The sequence below is a fragment of the Triturus cristatus genome, chromosome 12 (assembly GCF_964204655.1).
Source record: "Triturus cristatus chromosome 12, aTriCri1.1, whole genome shotgun sequence".
Lineage (NCBI taxonomy): Eukaryota > Metazoa > Chordata > Amphibia > Caudata > Salamandridae > Triturus > Triturus cristatus.
In genome coordinates, this window is record NC_140595.1 from 585,766,197 (window position 1) to 585,790,744 (window position 24,548).

Here is a 24,548-nt window from a genome sequence, read left to right on the forward strand (position 1 = left end):
GTTCCTGCGTGATCTACCTTCCACTTCTTCCACGGGGGAGGTCAGGAGCTTCATTTTGTGTGAGAAGTCAATTGTTACTTTTTACTGATACCTCAGATATTGTCCACGAGGTCTGCAGTCTTTTGCTTCACTTGCATCACCCGGTCAGTGACACCCCGCAGTTCAGTAGGCACACCAATCGCCATTGTGTCTATTTTATATTCCAAGGATGTCCTTGTTTCCTGGACTGCCTTGAACACGTTAGATAAGGAGGCTGTTCACACTGCACTCCGTGTCCACCCGACGGCCCTCCTAAGGTAGTGGCCTGGTGTATGTATCAGTGGGTGCCAACAAGATTGCTCGTTTTACCCTTTTAACCATGTCTGGTGTGGCTCCCTCCCAGAGTAAATGACCACAGGGGCCGTCAGCAGGCAGGTCCGATGCACCATGACCAGCATCACGGCAGTTGCACAGCACAGCCTCTAGCCTGCCACACAATACCGCAACGTCAGGGAGGCGCCAATGCAAGATAGTATCAAAATCACTCTCAGCCAGAGCCCACAAGACGAACAGCACCACAGGATATGTCCAGCAGGTCAAGGGCTCCCAGTCAGGCAGCTGCAGCAGCCAGCCAGCCCCAGCAGGCTCTGTCCCCGGGCCCCGCTACATCACACAGTACGGGCCCCAGTGTGCTGACCCCACTGCCCCCCAGGCGGCGCCCCAATCGCCGCCCACGGCAGTGGCCGCCCAGCTTCTTAGGCTTCAGGAACAGTTCAGCAGCTTACAGCAGCACAGGGCTCCCAGCCCTGCTTTTCTCCACCCCCACGCAGGGCCGCACCAGTACAGGCAGCAGCAATGTAGGCCCAAAGGGCACTCCTTCAGCAGGCAGGTGCGATCTCTCTCACAGGCCGATGTCGGCAGTCCACCAGCCCCAGGCCCACATGATGAGCAGCACAGTGTCCAACCCTGGCAGGACAAGGGCTCTTGTCCAGGTCAGCTGCAGCAGCAGGGACGCATCCAGTCTCTATGTTCCGTCACTGCTAGCCAGATCCAGTAAGTGCCGTTCACCACACCACAGGTGCAGCGGGCTTAGCCGTGCTGCCCCCTAGGCCCTGCTCCTCAGCGCATCAGGAGCGCTCCCAGTCCCTCAGTTGTCAAGCACTGCAAAGGCCTGCTCCAGCACAGGCTGCGGTCATGTAGGCCTCAAGTGCGCATGGCCGACAAGCAGTCGTGGTCTCCCCAGAGATAGCAAATGGGGAAAATCTATAAGCAGTTGTTGACCGCAGATGGTGCCCAATACAAGGGGAGGGAGATTGTGGACGGGTTGCTTCAGCGGGAATACGGATTCCTTGGCACTTGCGGCAAGCGGCCGTTGGGAGCCATTCCTTTTTAAGTCGAAGGAAGGGTTTCCACTCCATTAAGCACATTTCTTTACTTCGACCAGCCCATCCTTCTGAAGGGTTCCTCCCAAAAATTGTGCAAACGGAGCTAAGTGCACATAGATACGACAAGCAGGCTTGCCCTTCCACTACTTTCGAAAAATCCTCTTTGAGAGTTTCATGCAACTCAAGATTGCTAATATCCCCATGTCCTGATGAAGACCCTGCTTGATGGTTCTAAGTAACCGCATGATATAGGGGGGTAACGCTGACACTTTTTGTGTGTTTGGATAAAAGCTCAACTTCCTCCTTTCTGTGATTCGGATTAAACTTGACGGACAGCCGGAATGCGCATGAGCACTGCAAATTCCTTTTTATTGTATTTTTATCTTTAGCCACCTTATCTTTTATATGTCACTATGCGCAAGCACTTACGTCACACCTTCGTACATGTTGGAGCAACCTTCATTGACATGTACATAGGCTGTCTCATGTACCTTTGACATAATACATGCTGTGTGCAAAAATTTCCGTAATGCCTATATGTTTTTCTTTTGTTTGCCTTTGGTTTACCTAAGAACTATAGGTTCTCCACAACGGTTTCTGATACTGACTGGACCTTGTTTTGAATGTATCAATTGTTACCCAGGTCCCGAGGTTCACTGGGTCACCCCATTAGATTGTAATGGGATATGGATGGTAGCAGGATATAAAGCTGGAGCTACAGAGCTGTCGTGAAGTGCGACTCTACAGCATGGCGGCCAAGACTCGCCTTGTATGTATGTGTAATTGCATGTGTGTGGTATGGATGGGTGTGTGTAGGTGTATTTTCTTGTGAATGGTGGGTGTATGTGTGCGCTTGTGAATAGATGGGTGTGAGTGCACACGTGGGCGCAAGTATGTATGCACACTTGTGAGTAGAAGTGAGTGTGCCTACTACTCGCACACTTTACGAGCCACCACTGGTTATGCATCAGCTGGTTTTTTTTTGTTGGGATATATGGGAGGTTGTTTCCAGACACAGATGTCATTGTGGAAGGGTTCCTATAGAAGCTGCATCCATAGCCAAACATCATATGTCTAGAATCATATAGGAGACTACTGGTTACATATTGTTAAAAGTACTTAGTAGGGTGTCTGTAAAGGCAGTGTACAGTTGTGTCCACAGTTTGTAGTTATTGAGATTTGAGGCCTTTGATGTGTGTGTTCAAACAATGTATCCATTGTTTGAAATCAAGAATACATTTTGTGTTTTGAGTTGTCATTATTCTGTACTTTATAAATGATTCCATACCATTCACAGTATGTCCTATATTAATGTAGTGGCTGGTAAGTTATGTGGTAATCTTTTTACACCAGATCCTGCTGCAATGTTTCCCAATCATCTTTAACATTCACAATCGGGAAGCTGAGTCACGGTTACTGTGTAAGCCCAGAAACATTTACTTTCCTTGTAGGCACGCTGAGCCCTTTTTTTCAGGAGGTGCCTGGCTCCTGCAACTTTGGCCGACATCTTGGAACGGGTTCTATACCCATTTTAATAATCGCTTTCATGTGTTTACTTTCACATTGTTATTTTACTTACCTTTAATTTCGCCAGTACCATATCGTCCTCAGGGTAGCCTGCTGGTCGGTAAGTGAAGTTATTGGACCCCAGTTTGTTTTATCATTTGCCCAACTGCTTAACCACATGCTTCTACGGCCACGATCATTGGTTACGCCCCCAGGTCACACCCAGCTCCAATGGAGGGTTATTTAAACACAATCTCAGCGCATCTGTGCAGCTGAGTCGTGGAGACTATATAAGCCCAGAAACATTTTCTTTCCTTGTAGGCATGCTGTGCCATTTTTCTCAGGAGGTGCCTGGCTCCTGCAACTTTGGGCGACATCTTGGAACAGGTTCTATACCCATTTTAATTGTTTTTATGTGTTTACTTTCACATTGTTCTTTTAGTTACCTTTAATATTGCCAGTCCCTTATCATCCTCAGTGGAGCCTGCTGGTCGGTAAATGGGGTTGCTGGACCCCAGTTTGTTTTATCATTTGCCCACCGCATAATCCCTCGCTTCTACAGTGATGATCATTGGCCATGCCCCCTGGTCAAACCCCCCTCAAATGGAGGGTTACTTAAACACACTCTCAGCATGTCCATTCAGTGGATGCGCCAAAGGCAAGCCCGTCCGTGCCTCGTGCCAGACGCCCTGGTCGTTTACTGACCGACTCGGGTAGTAAATGCTACTCAAGGGAGGCACTGACATCCCTCAACTCAGAAGGAAGCTAAATTTGTTGCACCGCAATTAATACAGCCCACTTTGTAGCTTTTCCGACATCTACATGTCAAGGCAGCCTTGAGGTTTGGAGGAACCTACAAGCTAGTATAGGAGTTCAATTAAAGGACGCCAATACCTTTCCACAACACATGGTGGCCCATAAAGCAGGGCAAGTGAAAAAGCGCACTGCTCAATGCCAGATCACTTATTAGACACAATACCAAATTTGTCTTGCTTGTAGAACATTATAACTTAGACATAGTATTTATAACGGAAACCTGGGCTGATGCCTCTTCATGTCCAGATTTAGTCTTAGCAGTGCCTGCTGGATATTCCATTTACAGAGCAGACAGGCCCCTTAAGAGAGGCGGAGGTGGCATTGCAATAGTGTACGTACTCAATTCCCTGCCAAATTCCAAGTCCTACTGATAGAATTGAAACATAGTTCTACTATATTACTCATGTTTTACCCTATATTATGTTAGCATATATATGGCTAATACATTTTATTTACATATTGTGTGTAAGACGTAATCAGCTGATACAGATGTCACGTTAGTTTGGTTTAACATCGGTGCCACCATTTTAGTTAGAGAAGACACCATGTTCTGTTACAATCAAAACTGCTACTTGCACATTCGAAACTGTTGTTTGCTCATTTACGAGAAATAGTCCTTGGTAAGTTTAGTTTCTTCAATGCTCATGTTAGCTCGTTAGTGCATGCCTTTGCTCTTAGATCAAGGCCTTCTCCCAACTGTCTAGAGGGGAGGATAGGCCAGACGACCTTGAAATGTAGATAGCTTGTACCAGGCTGCACAATCGAGACTTATGTTTTGTACCCCATTGTATTACAACACCCACCAGTGTTTTTCCATGGTAGGCGGGTCTTTGTGGACTCCACAACATACATCATGTAACTTTATACTTGTTAAAGTCAGTCCTCGTCAGCCATCATAGGCGACTGGTCAGATTGGACTCCACCGCAGTGTAATTTGTGAATAAACTCGTTTGCTTGTATTCTCTACTGCGTTATTGACTCTTCATTTTTGGAAGGTTAGAGGAGGTCGAGAGTGACCCGGGTGACCCTAATCGGGTCATTTCCTTCAGTTGGTGCCCGAAGAGGGACTCCACCAGGTGACCCATCTCGCCCGTAGTCGGGTTGTAGAGGTCGGGGTTGTATCTGGTCAGATGGGCAGATCGGGGATCCCCACATGATCGAGCCTGGTTCTCGCAGCTGCCCCGCCTATCTGATCGGGCGGCTCCTCGTCTAGCAGTCACCTTGGCTGGGGTCCTGAAAAGGCGAAACCCTTGGATCTGACCGTTTGGCCCGAAGAATCGGCCGTGGAGAATAATCTTGTTTGACCTGTGTGCACCGGGTGAGTTTATTTTGAATTCCTGGTAAGTGCGGCACCATCTTGGTTAATTTGGTAGGTCTGTGGACTCTTGTGATACAGAGCGTTTTTGAACGTTCTGCTGGGCCAATTGTTGAATTCGGTTTATTCTTGAAAAAGGCCTGGGGCTAGAGCCTATCTTGTTTTGGTGCAGTCTGAGAACTGACTTGTCTTGTCTTGTCTACGGACTGTCTTTGAGAGCTCTTTGTTTATGAGTGTGTTATTGTGTGTGGGCTGAGTGAATACGTGAATTTGTCTGATGCTAGGATGCCTTGTTGGAGCAAGTGTGGTGTTTGGGGTGCTGATGCTGCTCTGCGGAACATCGCCTCGAGGAGCGGCAGCCTGTGCTTCCGAAAGGCACTCCGAATTTTGTATGTGAAGCACGGTATTGGCCCTATCACGTTTCGTACATTGTGGCACAAGTATACCAGGGACAATACTGAGCTTCTGTGGCCACAGGATGGTACCTTTGATGAACAAAAATTTAATTATTTACAGGATAAATTATTTGTTAGAAGAAGTAGGCAGTAGATGTTTGATACTTTGCAGGTATGGCAGAAGGAAGCTAAGCAGAGACATATACGTTCTGAGAAAGAGTCCAGGAAGAAGGTAATGCAAACAGTGGTTCAGAAAGCGGTAGCTTATGATAAAGTAAGGATGGAAAAGGGTATTGAGTGTGCAGATAGAAAGTTTCTATTGCAATGTGATGGGTCCTTTATTGTTCGAGAGGAAGAGGATCCTTTTGTGGTGGATCTGTTGGAAACTCGCACCCCCACCTCCCTATGCCCCACACAGAATATATCCTGCTGTCCCGTCGTTTCCATCCTCCATTGTTCCCTCGTCTTCCCTTGGTTTTTCCGCAGCCTCAACAGCTTCGGCTCCAGCCGTGTCCGTCCCTTTTCCGATTTCGCAAGTTATGGGTACGGTGACTGCAGGCACCCCGGCAGTGTCAACTGTTTCTGTTTCTCCACCTTCTCTTACACCTACCACACAGCCATTGTTGACACCGTCACCTGCGTCTGCATCTTGTGCATTCCTCCTAGACGTGTCCCCCACAGTGTTGAGTAGTGTTGGGACACCGGTGCAAGTGTCAGATGGAGGGAATTGGGCGGCAGCACGGGAGCAATTGGAGCGTGCAATGATTCGATCTGATGTGGGTGAGGAAGAGAAAAGGATGGTTGCAATTCAGGCAGCACAATGGGCTCGGAATGTGATTTATAGTTTGGAGGATATATGGAGTGTGATGAAGGATGTCGATCCGTTTGTGCAACAACATGCCCTTCAGCATATGTCAACTACATTGATTGGCTTGTGGGAACAGTGTATTGGAGGTACAGCTCCTCAAATTATTTATGACATTCGAGATTGTGTATATTCTGCTGGTATGGCCCCTGCAGAAGTCTATAGTAATGTTGGGATGTTACTTAGTTATCGGGTGAACCATGTAAATCCGCTGTAACATAAGGACCACGCTGATCTACAGGAATCTGGACTGGTCCCTTACCCTGTCCCTTGCTGTCCTAGCTATGGGACATCCTTGTAACGTCATTCATATCGTAATCATCATGATAATACTGTCTTTCTCGGGGATCATAGAAATAATTCTGATCAGACCGACCCCCTGAGGATGCATCCCCTTGAACCTCATCTCGACTCCCCTCACTACGACCCCTTCCTCTTGGTACTGCAACTTTCTATAACAACTCTGGACTCTCACTTCGCCAATCTGCACACTGATTCAGCCCCAGTGGCACACCACTCCTACCAGCACCTCGAGACTTGCCCAGTGGTCTGGTTGAGCCCAAGGGCGCTATCCAGGAGTGCAAGGGTGCTTATCAGACTAGGTGGGGCTCTGTCCCGAAAGCACTAAAGCGATCTGGAGTCGAGCTGACCAAACCCCGCCCCAACTTAAGGATCCACGTGGTGGAAGAACATGGCACTTTCCTGTGGTCACCCATGCCGCCCAACCTCCCTCACCGCTGGAAGAAGCTGGGCTGGCGGAACCGGGATGTGCGTATGTTCACTGGATACCTACAGATTCTTTATTAATACAGCCCTTGCTTTACCTAACCACTAAAGATGTGCATGAACCCTTGCCCTGGACGCATGAATGTCAGCATGCTTTTGACCAAATAAAACTTGCACTTTGCTTTGCACCTGTGCTTGGCACGCTGGATTACAAGAAGCCCTTCGTGCTGTACGTACACGAAGCGGCTAGATGTGCACTCTCTGTGTTAACACAAGCCGTTATAGGTAAGCAGAGGCCGTGTGCTTATTTTTCTGCTACACTTGACCCTGTCGCCAGAACCCTAGCGAGCTGTTTAAGAGCTGCGGTGGCTGCGACGGTCTCTATTCGACAATCGGCAGGGCTCGTTCTCAATCATGATCTCACAGTTATGGTACAGCATGCTGTGGATGTACTTTTGTACTTTTGAATAGAACTGACTGACTGAATATGAATTAATATGAATGAACATTGTTTGCACCTCACATTACTATCAAAAGATGTGCTGTTCTGAACCCAGCCACGTTACAACCCCTTCCTTCGGAAGAAAAGGACACGGATGTCCATGATTGTTTGTTCTTCACTGACGAAGAGATAAAGGGATGGGTAGACTTGACTGATGTTCCCTTATCTGACCCACAAGGGGAACTATATGTCGATGGCTCTTGTTTCACATTGTCAGATGACACCACCACAGCAGCGTATGCTATTACCACGCTGCGCACTGTAGTTGAGACGTCACGTGTTCCTTATTAATTAGCACAGGCTGCAGTGCTGGTAGCCCTTCTGTGGGCATGCGAGTTGAGCGGAGGACTGACCGTCAATATTTATACTGACAGCCAGTATGCCTTCGGGGTGGCCCATAATTTTGGACGCCTCTGGGCAGAGAGAGGATTCTTGACATCGCACAGGACCAAAATTCAACATGGTCCATTGATAGAGGCTTCTTACAGCTTTGACTCTTCCCAAACGATTGGCAATAGTAAAATGCTGTCCTCATAAAACAATTACTTATGACGTGGGAAGAGGTAATGCATTTGCAGATCAGATAGCTAAGGAGACAGCCTGATCTAAGATGAAAAAGATGTTTGTGGCGGGCCCAGTTAGGTGGGTGCCCCAGAATGGGATGTTTGAGGACACAGCAGCAAATGTCAACGCACATCCAGAGTTAAGCAACAGTAGCAGAGTTGGCAGTGTGGCAGGAGAAAACAGGGCGTCTAGATGATGAGGGATGCTGGACTGATCTGTCTGAAAAAACAGAGATGGATGTTACCAGAGGCTTATGTACTTCCTGTAGTTACTATGGCACATGGTCCAGCCCATATGAGCGCCAAAGGCATCTGTAAGTTGCTAGATCCTGTGTGGTGTAATGACAATATTCCAAAGGTTGCTACTCACTTGGTGAAATACTGTATGATCTGTCTTAGACACAATCCTAGAAAGGGTACCCCTACACCTTCTTGTAATTGTGCACCTCCTTCTTTCCCTTTTGAGGTACTCCAAATAGATTATATAGAATTACCACGAGTTAATAATTTGAAATGCGTGTCAGTTTGTGCTTTTAGCAAATGGATTGAGGCTTACCCCACAAAAGAAAACACCGCAATGGCAACAGCAAAGACTCTTATTAGGAAGTTTTTTTACCCGCAACGGCTTGCCCCGTTTGATTTGGAGTGATAACGGAAGTCACAGCTAATTACCCTCAGTCAGCAGGTTTGGTTGAGAAGTACAATGGTACTCTCAAGCAGAAGTTGCCAAAAGTGAAGGAAGGTACAGGGTTACAATGGCCAGATGCATTACCCCTTTCATTGTTGTCTGCCAGAATGACAGCCCATTCTAGAACAGGATTATCTCCCTATGAGGTAATCTTCGGCCGTCCAGCGAATGCTTGGGGTGTCTCTAGACCAAAAAAGGTTCTCTGGGATGGATTATCCTCTATTGGTCGATTATTTGTATGAACTTACTAAAAGCTTACTAAAAGCTTGTGTTCTATTCACCAACTGATACACAAGGCATGTCTCAAACATCTGAGGGGCCTGGGCATACCATTTAGCCTGGTGATTATACGTTAATGCGAAGTTTTCAGAGAAGGACGGCTTGGAGCATAGCTGGATGGGGCACCTACTTGGTCCTCATCAGAACGAGGACGGCAGTGAGGGTGGAAGGTCGGAAGAACTGGATCCACGCCTCCCACTGTCAGCGGGTGCCGTTACCTCTCCCCTATGACGCCTGGGTACGTGAGGGCATTGGAGACCACGAGACCGAACGGGTCCCAAGATTTCTTCCGTTCTCGGATGCCCAACTGGTTTGGACGCAGTCAGATGAGGAAAATGACGCTGTTCTGAATGACGCAGTCCCCCCAGAAATAAGGGCTGCTCAGGGTTCCACTTTATCTGATTCACAGGAGCCTGTGTCCCAGTCCCCGGCGCCACCTGATTTTCAGATTCTACTTCGAGATGAAACAGTGCCTGGAAAAGACAGGTACAATTTGCGTCCTCCACCGAAGGATAGTGCGCCAAAGGAGAAGTGAGTGTAGTTAGGGATGGACTTCATTGGATAAGATAAGTGAAAATGTCCCTTGTTTTCGCTCTTTCCCATTAGATTAGGGATTAGAAGATTGGTGCACTACCTGTGACACAGGACAGGATAATTTGAGGGTATCATCCAAGGAGGGAGAGCGCCCTATCCTGAAAACATTAACATTGAACATTTGTCGATGAGCTGCAAGGGAGTGGCTCCACCGTGACGTGCTCAATAGCACCACCGAGGATTGAACGATAGAAGACTACCAGGGAGGCTTGGAACAGACCCTGATTCTCGATTCTTTTTTGGCATTTCCTTTTTTTGTTTTTGTGCCCTTTTTCTCATCATTGGCTCCTTCCTGTCCTTTTTTTCTTTGATGCTTTGTGTCCTTTTGGTCGTCCTCTTGCAGCAGATGAACAGGGGTTTGTTGCCCTATGCCCAGGGCTTTGAATGGTTGCTCAGGAAGAAGATATTTTGGGTTGTAGTTATGTTACTGTTTCCATTGGGGGGAGGGGGGCTGTTATGGATAATGGAGTGCTTTGGGGATACATCGTCATGTGTCTTGTATCAAGCAGTTCCCTCAGATCGTCAGAAGCAAACTATGCACAGTAATGTTTTCTTGGACACCCACCGGAAATTTTTGGGGGATAGCACAGCTTGTTACCCCACTGATTCTGTCACAGGTTTATGAACAGCTTATCCCCTATCACTAGTAAACTATACATATGTTCGTCTTCTCACATTTGTAGAGGTGAAAGGTGAATTTGGCTTGGGATATCCTGGACCTTGCTTATATTATGGAAAACCGAGAGGCACAGGATATCCGGGATGTATGCCTAAAATGTATTGTGGTAATCTATACTTTAGCAAAATAAATATCACTCTGACAGGTTGGCATTACCAAGATCTGACTGTCACTCACGAGGCAGGAACATATCCTGCGTGTTGTCCTGAATTAAATAGTACTGATACATATTTGTATCTTAACTGTTCTGGAGAAATAGTATACAAAAATGTCCTATGTTTAGAAAAAAAGGATGACCCTAGTATAAAAGGAATGAATACTAGATGTGCTCCATTAGATTACCAAGGTCCGCTCTATGCACACCCAGGTTTTTATTTTTTATCAAATGGCATGTTTTCCAATATGTACAATGGTACAGAGGACGTGGCTTTGGGAATTGTGTTACCTCTTGGGGTACCTTGTAGGCATAGTAGACCGAATATAGAATGGGTAAAAAGAAAATTGACCAAGGAATTCTGCGAGGGAGTTACTGATTTGGAAGTATAGTAATGGTATTACTTTTGGGTATATCCTTTCCTCCATTATTACATTCGGTGGTACTGCCATGGCCATTATTACATTCGGTGGTACTGCCACGTGTTAGAGAGTATTTTGAGGGTTAATTAAAAATTGTATCCAATTTGACGGTGGCAGCAATTAGAAAGTATGCGTTTATACTCCAAACAAACAAGATATGCTGTTGATTTTATTTTAGCTAAGAATGGTGGAGCATGCGCTGTCATAGGAGATCAGTGTGTTGTCGGCATCACAAATATGGAAAAGAATATTACCCAACATATTTAGACATCTTGGAGAATGTTAAAGGTAAGAGCGGTAATTGGAGTTGGTCCCCGTTTGGTGGTTGGGGTTGGATCTTGGAAAAGGGGATATATCTCATTGTTATTCTAATTTACTGTTGTGTCCTGATACAGTGTCTTCCCTTATGTTGCTCCTATTGTGCCACGTATATTACACCCAAAAAAAGTTCAATTCATGATACCAATACCAAGATAATGCTTCAAAAAGAGGTTGATACCCTCATGCAGTTGGACGAGGGAGTCTTTGGATCTGTTACTTCCCTTGCAGACTCTGTCTCTGATGCTATTGGTGTTACTAATGACTAATGTCATATCTCCTTTCAGTGAGCTCTATTCATATATGTATTCATATCTGACAGATTACTGTCTATATAATAATGTTTCCCCAAGGTGTTAGAATTGTAAAGACCCTTACCTGCTAGCCCAAATAAAGATGATTTAGCATAAAAATGCTAAAAGGAGAGTCTGATAGACCTAAACATAGTTCTACTATATTACCCGAGTTTTACCCTTTATTATGTTAGCATTTATATGGCTAATACATTTTATGTACATATTGTGTGTAAGACGTAATCAGTTGATACAGATGTCACGTTAGTTTGGATTAAAATCTGTGCCACCATTTTAGTTAGAGAAGACGCCATGCTCTGTTACAATCAAAACTGTTACTTGTACATCTGAAACTGTTGTTTGCTCATTTACGAGAAATAGTCCTTGGTAAGTTTTGTTATGTTATGTTAGCCTCCATTTATAACACGCACAGCTACTTGGAAGTGTCCCGGCGCGAATGCCAATGGTAAGGAAGGAAAAAAAAGGATGGCCTGACGAATGATTACTGAAAAAGCAGAGTTTTTAACTGCTTTTTAAACAGCCTAAGGCTCTCAATATTACGAAGTCCAAAGGGCAAGGCATTCCAGGCAATGGCCGCTTTACCGACAGGGACCTGCCGCCTAATCTAATCAGGCGGTACCTAGGAACCACAGCAAGGCATTGGCCTGTAGAGCGCAGCTGTCGAGGCGGTACGTAGAATGAAAAACGTCTCCTAAGATAGTGCGGCCCTGTCTTATAGAGAACACCATGAACAAGTGTGAGAGCCTTGAACAGAACCTGCTGCTCAACCGGGAGCCAATGTAGATCACAAAGATTCTGACTAGCACTAGATCTGCCAGGCAAACCCAACAAAGCTCTCGCCGTCATGTTCTGCACAATCTGCAGCTTTTTTAGCTGGTACGCCGGGAGACCAATATACAAAGCATTGGCGTAATCTAGCCTTGACAAAATGAGAGCACAAGTCACCATCTCCTTGGCCATTTGAGGCAGAAGAGGCAAGAACTTCTTTAAACGTTTAAATGTGCCAAAGCACACACCTGCCAACTTGTTAATCTGGGGGAGAAATTTCAGATCCTCACCAAACCAAACCCCCAGATTTTTCGCCGGACACCCAGAGGAGCTGGGCATAGGGTAGCCTGCAGGCCAAATGTCCTCCCTGAAATACGGGGGGAAGGAACCATAAATGAGCACCTCCGACTTCTCCTCGTTGAATTTCAATTGGGCCTTTGCTAGCCACTTAAAAACTTCAGCAAGGCAGTTTTTAGCAGTTGACGGAGAGGAGCCAGTTTTGTTCCACGTGAAGAGGAGCTGGGTATCATCAGCATACGCTATGATTTTAGCACCCAGCTCCTCTGCCAGGTAGACTAAGGGTGTCATATAAATATTAAACAAAAGGGGGCTGTTAGACCTGGACCCTTGGCGTGAGTCTCCCTTCCACTGCCTCATGTGTTTTTATGGTGTTGGCCGCTCAGCGCACTGTGCCACTGCCAACCAGTGCCACAGTGCAAGTGCTCCCTATGTAAAATATATATGTTGATTGGATTCCATGATTGGATTATTTGGTTTACCGTCAGACCCCAGTAAAGTGCACCAGGAGTGCCATGGCGTGCAAATACAAATGCCGCTGGTGGGCATGCAGCACTGGTTGTGCCACCCACAGAAGCGGCCTGGTAAAATGTGTCTAGGGTCTGCCATTGCAGAACCCGCGTGCAGTCTGGCACTGACATGCTGACTGGCAAGTGCCCACACTTGCCAGTCCCTAAACCTTCCCTTAACTTCATGTTAGTCACCCCTATGGTAGGCCCGAGGGCAGGGTGCGTTGTAAGCATAAGGTAGGACAAGCCCTGATGTGCGTGGCATGTCCTAATAGTGAATTACCGCCATTTTCGTTGTTCACTATTGTAAGGCTACCCTGTTCTCATAGGCCAGAATGGGCGGTTAAGATTATTACATCCTATGATCCTAACCGACCCAGGAAACATGGTAGAAGATTGAGTTTAGTATGCCTGAACTCGGAATAATAAGGTACATCTTTTCGCAAGGTTTATTTTAATATTCTGCGTTTGCAAATGCCACTTTTAGAAAGCTGGCCTTTGCTTGCCTAACCATTTCAGCCCGCCTCTGCGTGATGTGCATCTGCTGTCTGGCTTGCGTGAGTGACAGGGCTGGGGGAACCCAGATGGGCAGGGCTAGGTAGCCTGGTGGTGAATAGAAAGATTGACAGGTAGATGGGTGGGAGGAGTACACCTGGACTCTGAATAGGACTGTGCTCTGCCACCACAATGCCGGCTCCGCCCCCTGTGGAGCGTCTGATCACTCTGCCCTGCACTCTGAAAGAAGAAGCCTGCATCGCGTCAACAAAGTGCTCCAGAACCGGACTGAACTAGGCAAGGGCCCCCCTGGCCTGGGAGAACAAAAGAAATGCAGTATAAATGTAGGAGCCCTGCTCCTAACAAATCAGATCCGCTTTTGACCCAAGAAGAATCTCTGCCTGAGGAGGAGGCATCGGGAAAGCTGCAAGGAGGAAGACTGTCCCTATCCTGGGGGACTGGCCTGCAGTGGTGACCTTGCTGCCAAAGGAGAGAAGAGGAACCTTTTGCTAGAGACTTTGCTTTATTTTACTTTCAAGAACTTGTGCTTTTCAAAACGATCTCCAAGGGCTTGGAAGCGAGCTTGCCCCCTGAACTGAGCCCCAGGACCATTGGGCTCAACCTGACCTTCACTCGCCCGCCGCTGGATTGTGGTGTTCCTTCCCTCGCCGGAGTCGTGACTCTTGTGCCCCCCAGCCCCTCCTTGAGCCGTGACCTGACTGCTTAGCCGCCCCTGCCTTGGGAAGAGCCGCGCTCGATCTGAGCCGCTCTCCCGACGCCGTGCTGGGCTGCCCCCGTCACCTCGCTCGCCGGAGGCTCGCTGCGCACCTTCACCCCTCCCGCCGGAATCGGCGTTGTGAGCATCTCCAAGCCTCGGACGGCCCGGACATAGACTGCGTGCCCGGCTTCCCCGCTTTGTTCACTTGCCACCTGTAACACCCCGCTCTGGCCGTGAGCCTGAAGGATCAGACCACCCTCGTGAAGTGTGGGAGCCCCGGACGCCGCCTCGCCCTTCTAACGAAGAGCCGCTGAAATCCCGCACCCGCCTTCACGAAAAGAAACAAGGTACTGTACTTACGAACTCGACCACGAGCTCGCATCGGATCCAGGGTCCGCAACGTTCTGTTTTCCCTGTCTTCTGACGCGTGCCTCCCGGTTGCCGCTTCAGCGCGGAGTGCGCGGAGGCCCGCAGCTCACCTTGTTACCCGCCTAAGAACTTTCCGTATAAAGAGAACTTTCCGTATTTATAGAAATTGTGGCCCCACCGTTTCACCGTTACTGGGCCTTGTACTAAATCTGCTGAAACTACATAAAGCCTTATTTTTGTATGCAACCTGATTGGTGTCCGTTTGTGGTGCATGCAAGGGGTTTACTGTATGTCTGATTGCAATTGCTTAACCGTGTACGCCTGAGGTTTAGCCTGGACTGCTCGCGCCACGCACCTAGAGGCTGAGCAGGGGTTATTCTGGAGAGTCATCCTTCGCCCTGACTAGAGGTGAAGGGTCCCTGCTTGTCGCTGGTACTTGCCTGCGCCAACCAGAGTCCCCTCATTTCTAACAGGGGCTCAGTGTAGAGCCCTGAGGGACTCCTGTATTTAGACTTCTGGAACTAGAAGAGAAAGGAGGGAACCATACTTGCTGGGAGCTAATAGCTAAACAGGATTCAATCCACTTCCATACCTGCCCCGAGATGCTGATATGAGACAACCGTGCCATAAGTTGTTGATGAGGCACAGTGTCAAACGCGGCAGAGAGATCTAAAAGCACTAGCACTGCTCTGCCGCCGGCATCCAGACACTCTCTGATAGCCTCCGCCATCTCAACCAATGCCGTCTCGGTGCTGTGGGAGGCCCTAAAACCCAACTGGGCGGGGTGGAGGGCGCCAGATGTCTCAACAAACTCCGAGAGCTGCTTAAAGGCAACCTTCTCACACAGCTCCGCCACAGCCGGGAGTAGTGAGATTGGGCGCTAGCTAGTCGGGCGGTCGGATTAAGTGAGGGCTTTTTCAACAAGGGAAGGAGTTTAGCCTGTTTCCACTCCAGTGGAATCGTAGCAGTCAAGAGGGACATATTAACAATTTTATTAACTTTCAAGTTGACTACATCCGCAACTGCCGCCAATAGCCTTGCACGGCAGGGGTCAGTAGGAGAGCCTTATTTTATCGATTGAATAGTCAGGGTATCAGACAGCGGGGCGGAGATGAATGTCGCCAAAGAGGGGTGCACTAAAACCGGTGCACCGGCTATATGATGGAAGTAAGTCTCCTGAGGCTGATTGGTAGACCCAAAGCTATTCTGAATGTCTTTGATTTTATCAATGAAAAAGTCCGAAAGCTGTTCGCACCACACCTTAGAGCCAGGCGAAGTCCTCTGTTCAGCACGGGGATACAGGAAACTTTGGACAATGGAAAATATTTATTTCGAATTATTTTTCGATAGGGCAATACGCTCTGCGAATAAATGGCCCTTGGCCACCTTCACCATGAATAGTAAATATTCTGAGCTTTCCTAAGAGCTATTTTGGCAAGAGGACAATAGGCTTGTCTCCATTTCCGCTCTAGCTTCTTACATGATTATTTTTGTTCCTTTAGCTCCTTAGAGAACCAAGGTTAGGACGGGGATATTAGTGCTCTTTTATGGCCTGGTGGGACCGAAAAGCTCTCCACCGCGCCGGTCAACCAATTCTTGAAACTACCAACTGCTTCCAATAAATTTCCTGCAATATCAGGACGTGTATCAGCCAAGACCTTACCAAAAGCTACCGGCTCAATGCGGGGGCAGGGTCTGGCCACCTTCTTATTCATAAAAGAGGCAGAAGGTTTAATTAACCAAGAAAATTGGATTAAAGAGTGGTCAGACCAAGTGACCGGGAGGGGATCCAGTACAGTTAGTGGAAAATTAGAGCAGATTCCATCAATAGTATGGCCTCCCCTGTGGGTGGGCAGGTTTATCCACTGTGTCAATTGGGCAAGCTCCAATGACTCATTAAGGGGACGTGTGTCAGAAATTTCCCTACAATCAAAGTGAATGTTAAAATCACCGAGCAGTAAATAATTGGTATAATCTAAGGCTCTTGCTTGGCACAATAATTTCATCCAACGCTTTGAGGAAAGAGTTAGGAGGTCCGGGGGGGCGATATAAATGCGTGGTTCCCAGTAGAAAATGAGAAGAAATAGTAAGGGAGAAATCCATCACTTCGCCCTCCATAAAGTCATTGGAAAGCCCCTGTGTAAAAGTCCAATTTTCCCTAAAAACTACTGCAACCCCTCCCCCTCTCCCAATTTTACGATCAACCCTGGCAATTTTAAAACCGGTAGGAATAGCCAAGGCAATAACCGGGGCAGAGCAATCATTCAGCCAGGTCTCTTTTATAAATAAAAGGTCAAGCTGGTTATCGACCAGAAGCTCAAAAATATCCGACACATGTTTTGCCATTGATCGTGCATTAATCAGGACGGCTTTAATGCTTTGCCCCGCCAAAGGGATGGTGGACATACGGTTGGGGGTAGACCCCCCCTATAAAGAAATTTAAAATTACTGATCGAACAGATACTCTCTATATTTTCAAGCACATTCCAAACGTGAGTGCACCTACTTAGGGACTCACCGATTAGTCCCAATTTCTCCCTGCTCCAAGACTTGCGTGCAGAGTGGACAACAGAAGAAAATGGGCAGCATGGCTGGCGCTGGCCGCTTTCGAGACGCGGACGGGCGCAGACGGGCATGCCTTAAGAGCGCCTTCAGCGCGCCAGCGGCGCGTCTGCGCAATGCGCATGTTTTATAGAAACTTCCCCCAGCTGCTAGAGCACACCCTTCCCAGAATGGCAGCCAAGCAGGAAGTGTCCCTCCCCACTTCCGGTGTATGCGTGAGTCGGAGTGCAGGTAAGTAATCGTTTGTTTTTTTCTAAAAAGAGTGAAATAACATCAATTTCCCCAAATACTTAAACAAATTTAAAATCTAGCAGCAGCAATTTAATTTTAAAATAGGAAAATAAGCAGGTCAGAATTCAAGGCAGGACCGAGTGGCCAAGGCTAAATCACGCAACACACATATCAGCAATCCAGCCCTGGGAGAAAGCAGCAACCTTTCCTCCTCACCTAGGCAACAGCGTCCGCGCAATGCGCATGTTTTATAGAGACTTCCCCCAGCTGCTAGAGCGCGCCCTTCCCAGAATGGCGGCCAAGCAGGAAGTGTCCCTCCCCACTTCTGGTGTATGCGTGAGTCAGAGTGCAGGTAAGCGATCGTTTTTAAAAAAAAAAGAGTGAAATAACATCAATTACCCCAAATACTTAAACAAATTTAAAATCTAGCAGCAGCAGTTTATTTTTAAAATAGGAAAATAAGCAGGTCAGAATTCAAGGCAGGACCGAGTGGCCAAGGCTAAATCACGCAACACACATAGCAGCAATCCAGCCCAGGGAGGAAGCAGCAACCTTTCATCCTCACCTAGGCAACAGCGTCCGCGCAATGCGCATGTTTTATAGAGACTTCCCCCAGCTGCTAGAGCGCGCCCCTTTTGTTTCTTCAATGCTCATGTTAGCTCGTTAGTGCATGCCTTTGCTCTTAGATCAAGGCTGTAGGAGAGTAGGATCTGCACTTATGTTGCCCCCACTTTTTTTCTGATGTTAACACTGGTTTCTGGCTATAGTCTGGCAGGGACCCTGATAATCAGGGCCCCAGCCTCTCTGTTCTCTCTAAAAAACTTGGAGTGCATGTTAGATGCACTAGTGATTGGATACTGTGGTACCTTATGAGCCCCTAGTATATGGTACCTTAGGTACCAAGGGCATAGGTACTTCACAGGCCTTCCAGGGGCTGAAGCATGTATTATGCCACCCCTGGGAAGCAGACTAAATCTGACACCACAGGCCTGCTACTGCAGCCTGGGTGAGGTAGTGTTAGCACTCCTCACTGAGGTATAGGTTCCCTATATCTCACCTTACACACACATATAAACCTATCAGTCACCCCTAAGGCAGGCCCTATCAATCCTGAGGGCAGGGTGCTTGGTTTCCATGTGGGGGGGTGCCTCTGCTGAGCAGGGCCCCTCTGCAGCTCTCAGAGTCCATTCTCTGTAGCTGTTTGTGGATGCGGTTAAACCATATGCTCTTAAGTGCATTATAACCTAGCGTTAAATGCTAACTTTGGGATGGCTGCATCAAAACATGTCGTGTTTGGTGTCAAATGCTTTGGAATCATACCCCCACACCAGTAACTAGTGTGGGAGTATGATCCCACCCTTTTAGAGGGATAGACATGTACCCACTGTGGAAACACCGTAGAATCCTGAAGAGCCCTGGCATCACAAAATGGATGCCACCAGCACAGACACTGGGCTGCCCTCCTGCTGCTGACCGAAACTCGCAGTGGAGGGATGTGAAACCACCTTCCAGACAGGATTTAGTGTATTGGGGCTGGGTGGGTGCACTCCTAGAGTGCTTTGAAGTCCTGCACTGGGGGAGCAGTAGGCTCCTCTGTGCATATGCCAGCTCAAACCGGTTCAGGGGCTACCAGCCCCTGCTCTAGCGCGAAACTGGACAAAGGGAAGTGGGTGTAGCCACCCACTCCCCTGACCCTCCCATAGGAGTGGTCATAGAGCTAGTCCCTCCCTTTCTTTTAGTATAAGTTAGGGAACCCTTGTCATTGCAATCCAGATATCCCTGGACGACGCTCTGAAGAAGAATCCTGGACCTTCGACGTTCCACTTTGGAAGACTGAAGAATCTCCCTTGGAGTCAAGGAGTGACTCCCCTGCTTGGCAGTCACCAAAACTTTGCATTAATGGCGCAAACTTTCCCGCTCCCGCCAGAGTCCGAAGTCCCTGCAGCCCCGGATATGGATTTCCTGATTTCTCGACGGCCATCGTGAGTCCCCAGCGAAGCTGAGGCCAGTGGCGAGGAACAGCAATACCCGGGTACCTTGCACTATTGTCGAGTGCAACTCCTTCACGACATTCTACAAACTTATGCATTGGACCACGTGTGGTCCAAGCGTCCAGCAGGATTTCCTCCAAAGATCAGAGGCCTACCTCGTCACGAGTGACCGTGGGCTCCTGGTGAGTGAATCCTCCCGAGGATGCTTCGCAATCCCTTGCTGGTTGGCTTGTGGGTCCCCAGAAGACTTTTCTACAGAACCAAAGGGCTCCCCTGGTTGCTCCAGGCCTGCCCTGACTTACCCTCGCTGGGTGAGTCCCTCAGACCTTACTGGTCTGCACCGTTGACTTTCTTCACTTTCCACGAGACTTGCTGTTGCCAAGGCTTGTTGGCTCCAATCCGGTAGCCGATACCTCAGTAAGCTACAGACTTTGTGGGACACTCCGAATCCAGCTCCTGGTCGTCGTCGACGCCTCCTGGACCTCGTGGCTGACGAGTCAAGACACCCGTGATCACCTGAAATCACCCGACTACTGTGGGCATCCAGCTTCCTGGCCCCGGGTCACTGGCAAGTGACTTTGAACACTGTCTCCTCTGCTTTCAGGTCTTCTTTCTTCTGAATCCAGCCTTGGATTCCACCGGATCCTTCTGTCTTCACAGGCAGCAAGTCTTCTTTGGCTCCCATTGAAAACGACGCCGCAACCCGACACCTATGCACCCGGCTTCCCTGGGTAAGGTAACTTGAGTACTCCGGTGCTCCAGTGTTCGTTGGCTCTAGAACTACTTACCCTGTAAGTGACTTGCTTGTAGACTCTCCCGAAGTATCCTAAAACTTTAAAATTCCAACCGCGACTTGCTCCATTGAAGTCTATCGGGATCCGCGGCTGTGTTCTCGCACTGCATGCGTCTCCCGTGGGTCCTTTACTTACCTGCCTTGGGTGGATTAGTGAGGCTCCAGCACTTCTGAAGGCCCTAGGCCTTGTCTCTTCTCATGTCGATATTCGTGTACCTTTTTTTTTAGTATATGGTCTGGTACGGCCCTAGAGCTTAATTTGTTGTGAAACGTTGATTGGTGCATATGTCCTTGACTTCTAATCTCATAAAGAGATTAGTAGAGTGTGTCTAGTAATAAATACATATATATTTTATATATATATATGTGTGGTGTCCTTTCATTTAGTGATTCAAGAGATTATAAGGTAAAACAAGCTGCTTTACATTTCTCCAGAGACTTAGCCTGAAGCCTGCTCTCCACAGCTACCACTAGGATAGCTTTCTTTAAAAGGTGGTCTTAAACCTATCTACCATAATAGTCGAATTGTACTGGTGCAAGGTGGCCACTTTAACTAGTGACCAGCATATACCAGGCCAACTTCTCACAAAGGCCTTCTCCCACCTGTCTAGAGGGGAGGATAGGCCAGACGACCTTGAAATGTAGATAGCTTGTACCAGGCTGCGGAATCGAGACTTATGTTCTGTACCCCATTGCATTACGACACCCACCAGTGTTTTTCCATGGTAGGCGGGTCTTTGTGGACTCAGCAACATACATAATGTAACTTTATGCTTGTTAAAGTCAGTCCCTCATCAGCCATCACAGGCGGCTGGTCAGATTGGACTCCACTGCAGTGTAATTTGTGAGTAAACTCGTTTGCTTGTATTCTCTACTGCGTTATCGACTCTTCATTCTTGGAAGGCTAGAGGAGGTCGAGAGTGACCCGGATGACCCTAATCGGGTCATTTCCTTCACTACCATCTAACACATGCAAAGCTCTCTCATTCATTTTTAGGTTTAACTCTGTTTTTATTTGATAATGCCAGCAATTGTAACATTCCACATCTGACAGTTTCACATTATTCCGTAGCTAGAACTGCTTTTACAGATTACTGCCAACTGCGTCATGTATCTTTGTACTATACATAGCATATACATACCAATCAGTGTTTAAAGAAAAAGGGACAATAAAACTGAACTTCAAACCATCTGCATCCCCTTTCTGTCCCCCCTCCCCCCACTGATACTCTTCCTTCTGCAGCAATTGTATGTTTAATTCTCATGGTTTCTTCCTAATCGTGTTTTACTGGATCTGTCTCGGAAAGTTCACCGGTATTGGTTATCCTAAGAAGGCGGAGATATCTCGGGCAGGGGCTTTCGTGGAATTCCGTTGACAGCAGTTGGAGCAACGGTTTTCACACGTCTTTCAATGTGTCTTCGGAATTTGTAAGGGAGGTATAAATCCGTTCCATCCCCATAATATACCATATTCTGTGGAGCCAACCAAGGAATGTAGGGATATGCTGTGTTCCCCAGTGAGACAGAATATTCTGAAACGCAGCCCCCAGGGCCAAGCCCATATGATTCCCTTTCAGGATTTCAATGGGAACATTAAAGCATTAGGCAATCCCAAGATTATATATGGTGGGAGTCGTGGAATCTGCGTCTCAAACCTTAAGTCTATCTCATCCAGTATCTTTGGCCAATATGATGTAAGCAAAGGACAGTCCGACAGTAAGTGCAATAAGGTCCCCTTCGCTCCACAACCACGCCAAAAGGTGGGGCTGCGATCTGGGTTCCCTTTGTTGAGGCGTACAGGGGTGAGGTACCAATATGTAGCTATCTTAATAGCCATTTCCTTGCTAGCTGTGTATCTTGCCGTGTGCTTAGCCCTGTAATATATCTCTCCCCATTCCTTTTGCGACAGCTCCTGCCCTAGTTCTATTGCCCAGTGTAGGAAGGTGGAATCTGACTAATGGTTGCCCCCAACTTTTTGCCTGGTATTTGAGTGGTTTTTGACTAGTCTGGCCAGGATCCTGCTATCCAGGACCCCAGCCTATCTGCTTTCTCCTTAAAACGATGTGAGTACCCTAGGTACAACTCAATTGGACACTGAGGATACCCTGGCAGTCCCTTGTAGATGGTACCCTAGGTACCCAGGGCATGGGTCCCTCAGTAGGCCTACCAGGGCTGCAGCACTTATTGTGCCACCCTGGGACCGCCATACAAACTGACACCACCAGACCACTACTGGAGTCTGGGTAAGGTGGTGCTAGCACCCCTTACAGGGATATAGGTACCCTATATCCCACCCCATTACAACACATATACTCTCATAGGTCACCCCTATAGCAGGCCTTGCTAATCCTACAAGGCAGGGTGCTGAGGTATGTGTGAGGGGGACCCCTACCTGAGTAGGGCCTCTCTGCAACCTTCGTAAAATCATTGCTGGGTTGTTTGTAGTGTAGCCATACCATATTCTCTTAACCGCATTATAAGTCTATCGCGATAGCGTGATAACTTGAGAATGGCTACACAGAAACATATCGTGTTTGGTGTCAAACATGTAGGAATCCTACCCCCAGTCCAGCCATGGGCATGAGGGCACGATTCCCCCCTGCTAGAGGGGCGATATGAGAAAAGCGGCAGAATTTAGACACCAATTTAAAAGTGCACACGTAGTACAAAATGGCTACTACCCGCCACCCACACGACTCTGGCTGGCTGTTGCTGGGGAAAATCCCAGCCTCGCCAGCTGGACAACAGGGCTCCTGTGGCAGGGTGGTGCTAGCACCTCCCCAGACAGGCTATGTGGATTGGAACTGGATGGGTGCACCATATGTTGCCTTTCAGAGTTGCACGTAGGCTACTACAGCGCCTACATTCTGCATACACCGCCTGGAACCGGTTCAGGGGCATCAGGCCCATCGCCCAGGTGGGAAACACACAAAGGGGAGTGGGTGTAGCCACCCTTTCCCGCCTCAACTCTCATTGGTAGGCTCTGATCTGGACCCTCCCCTAATCTTGAGGATAAAGGTGAATACTGTTTACGTACTCCATTTTGCTGCCTTCCGCGGTCCATTGTCTCTCGACTTGTGGGCCCAGCGGAGGACAATCTCGACTTCCAAGAGTTCCCCTGGTTGCTCCAGGCCTGCTCTACAGTCTCTCCAAAGGAGACCTCTCACAGACCTCGTGGGTCTGCACCAGTAGCTGATTTGTTCATCTTGCGTGGGTTGCGGTTGCCAAGGCTTAGTGGATCCAATCCAGACAATAACACCGCAGCGACCCTCATCCGACGTGGGACAGTCGCCCTCCAGAAGCTGGCCTTTCTTGAAGCCTCCCGGAGCCCGTGGCTGCAGATCCAAGCTACACCTCTTTCCACTTGAAGCACCCGACATTGAAGGGTTCTTTCCTTTGAGCTCCCTGGTCACTGTGCCGTGACCCAGACTCTGTCTCCTCTGCTTTCAGGTTCTTTTCTACAAGATCTACAACTTCAATCTTCACTGCATCATCGACGCTTTTGGCTAGCAGCAGTTTTGTAGACTTTCCCATTGAAAATCAGCCCGCGACCTGACATCGAAAACGACCTATGCACCCGGCTTCCCTGGGGCAGGTAACAGTGGTACCTCAGTACTCCCGTGGTAGTGGGCTCCTCAAAAGCTTAACTCTAAGTGTTTAACTTTGAACTCCTGCTAGAAGTGTCTTTAATCTGTTTAAATCAAACCGCGACATTCTCCATAGGCTTTAATAGAGATCCCGATAGCAGCTATTTCCACTGCACGTGCCTCCCGTGGGTCCCCTTCCTCATAACCTGGGGTGGATTCTTAAGGGGCCAGCGATCCTAAATGCCCTAGGCATTGTCTGTAGATTTGTCGTGGTTCTTATACCACTTTTTTAATATATGGTTTGGTCCCCCCTGGGGCCCTATGATTCCAGTGCTATTTATTGTATCTATCAATGCGTGTTTGAATTGTAACTTTGCCTCAGCCTCATAAAGAGACTTGTGGGATTCTGTCTAGAATAAATACATATATTTTATATATATACCTGTGTGGACTACTCTTTCATTTGGTCATTCAAGAGGTTATCTATGGTAAAACTATAAGCTTAACACTCCTTTAAGACTTAGCCTGAAGGCTGCTCTCCACAGCTACCACTAGGATAGCTTTCTTTAAAGGTTGTCTTAGACCTACCATCAATAAGAGTCGAATTGGACTGGTGCAAGGTGTCCCCTATAACTAGGAGACAGCATATGCCAGGCCAACTTCTCACACCCAGCGTTTCTGGCTAGCTGTGGGGTGTGTGGGGGGCTTTTTGCATATCATGTCATACA